This window comes from Coenobita brevimanus, chromosome 109, assembly GCF_032717465.1.
Source record: "Coenobita brevimanus isolate Jiangsu-jjx chromosome 109, ASM3271746v2, whole genome shotgun sequence".
Taxonomy (NCBI): Eukaryota; Metazoa; Arthropoda; class Malacostraca; order Decapoda; family Coenobitidae; genus Coenobita; species Coenobita brevimanus.
This window is the reverse complement of record NC_137062.1, coordinates 14,407,707-14,410,358: the sequence shown is the minus strand read 5'-3', so window position 1 is coordinate 14,410,358 and position 2,652 is coordinate 14,407,707. Positions and strand designations below refer to the sequence as shown.

General features: G+C 41.0%; 1 non-coding gene across 1 annotated transcript; it reads left to right on the top strand.

Moving 5' to 3' along the window:
* Positions 1-1,111: 1,111 nt before the first annotated feature.
* Positions 1,112-1,230, top strand: LOC145417257 (5S ribosomal RNA). Its single transcript, XR_013900469.1, has one exon. It is a non-coding gene; the product is annotated as a 5S ribosomal RNA (ribosomal RNA).
* Positions 1,231-2,652: the final 1,422 nt, after the last annotated feature.

Here is a 2,652-nt window from a genome sequence, read left to right as displayed (position 1 = left end):
TGAACTTATATTATTCAGTCTAATGAAACGCAGGATAAGAGGTGACCTTATTGAAGTTTTCAAAATCATGAAGGGATGTGACAACTTTGACATGAATAAATATTTTGAAGTAGACAGGTCAGGTCAAACCAGGCGTAATGGCTGCAAAATTATGGGAAAGCGTTTCCACACACACTGAGGTGGTTTGGCCATGTGGAGAGGATGGAGGGTGAAAGACTGACGAAGAGAGTGTATGTGAGTGAGGTGGAGGGGGGAAGAGGGAGGGGGAGGCCGAGGATGAGATGGAGGGATGGGGTGGAGAGGAATATGAGAGAGGGGGGTGTGAGTTGGGAGCAGGGCAGTGAAATGGCGGGGGACAGGGCGACTTGGAGGCGATTTGTTTGTGGCCACCCTAAACGGGATTGAGGCGTCTGGCAATAGATAGATAGATAGATAGTTTCCAGTCCCATGAAGCAATTACTTCTTCTACAGGGTCGTAAATATCTGGAACAAGTTATCCTCAGATATCGTGAATAGTATCTCCTTTAAGACATTTAAAAACAAAATAGACAAGTACTTGCACGAGAATCCTCAACTTTTTTTCTTTTTTTTTTCAAATAACAAATCGGAAGAAAGAAAAACAAAAAATAAACCATACACCAGATTACTGGTGTCCTCTGTTCATAAAATATCTGTAACAGACTTGAACAGCTATGGGTTTAAATTCGAAGGGAAACAACTCTGGGGAAGTGAGTTCCAGAGAGACGCAGTTCGGCGAATGATAGAATTTGTTGTAGGCAGAAGTTCTGCAATATGGCTGAGTGACATTCCAGTCATGAGTGCTACCAGATGCCCGTGTAGCACGAGGGAAGGCATGGAGAGGTGACACCATGGACGCAACTTCGTCTGAACATTTGCATTAAATATATCTGTGAAATAATGCAAGGGAGGCAACATTCCTTCATACTTGCAGGGGAGGTAGTTTATTTATAACGGCAGGGTTGTTAATAATTCTAACAGCTTTGTTCTGAATTTTGTCTAGTTGTTTTAATGCAACCTCTCCACATCCATTCCACAAGAGTGAGCAATATTCAAGCTGAGAGTGCACATGACTTATAAATTATAGCTAACTGCCAACGGCCATACCACGTTGAGTACACCGCTTCCCGTGCGATCAGCGAAGTTAAGCAACGTTGGGTCTGGTTAGTACTTGGATGGGTGACTGCCTGGGAACACCAGATGCTGTTGGCTCGTTCTCCCTACGTGTCAAGTGGGGTTGGTGGAGGATTAGTGCCCCTCCCTGTAAAACAATTAACTCTAAGCCCTTGGCCACCCCGTTTGGGATACATGGCTTCTGGCAATGAATGAATGAATGCTCATCAGTGAAGAAGAAACGGACTCTGTACAATAATCCAGGTTATTTTGAGGCGGTTTTAGCAAGTGATCTGACATGAGAGGTCAAGCTGAGGGCATTGTTGAGACACCAAGAATTTCAATACGTTTGGATATGGGAATATTAGTAGCACTGAACGCAATGTACGAATCTGGCAATATCTGCCTATTAGTAAATTGTATATATTTAATTTTACTAACATTACATGGGGCAAGGCTGTTTTGTCCCCATTCACTGATCGTAGATAGGTCTTGATTTATGGAGATGGCTGTACTGAGTTGAAAGGTAGAAATATAAGACTTTGTAAATGGGTGTCTGAGTGTGAATGAACTATGTAGTGTTGAGTCATCTGCGTATGAGTAAATGCTATTGTGGGTGACAGATAAGAGATCATTAATATGAACCAGGAATAGGGGTGGCGCCAGAACTGACCCCTGTGGCACGCTGGCGTTAATTGAGTGAAAATTTTAATGTACATCATCTACTTTTACTCTTATTTTCCTGTCACTAAGATATGAATAAATCAAAGGAACAAAAGACGTTAGTCCATAGCAAGGGAGTTTGAACAGCAGGGAACGGTGCCATACTCTGTCGAAAGCTTTAGAAATATCAAGAGCTACTGCATGAGTGTTTCTATGTAGATCAATTGATTGATGAATGGTATGAGTTAGGAGATTGAATATGTCAATGGTGGATCTTTCGTGGCGAAAACCATATTGTCTATAACTAATTAAGTTGTTGGATTCAAGATGTTTAACAATGTGTTTAATAATTAATGTTTCAAATAGCTTACCAAGAGAAGATGTGACAGCTATTGGTCTGTAATCAGAGGGGTCAGAGGAACTTCCTTTCTTCGGAATTGGGTGGATATTGGCTTCTTTCCATGAATTTGGGAAAAATGAAGTACGTATGCATAGTCTAAACAATTTAGCTAGAACAGAGGCAAGTTCAGGGGAACACTTTTTCAAAACAATTGACGGAATTCCATCTGGGCCTGGAGCTTTGTTGGTGTGTAAATTGTCTAGGATGTATTTTAAGTATCTTGTCTGTATTTTAAGCGAGGCAATTTCGTGAGAGTCAAGTTCTAGTACTGGTACATTCTGGGTGGTATCATTTATGGTAGAGTTTCTGGCAAATGTACTGGCAAAAATATCTGCTCTCCCATGCGGGTCATTTGTAATGTTGCCATCTAAAGATTTTAGTGAGGCAATGGACGATGACTTGTAAAAGTTATTATTGAAAGAATTAAAAATTTACCTGAATATTCTATTGTCATTAGG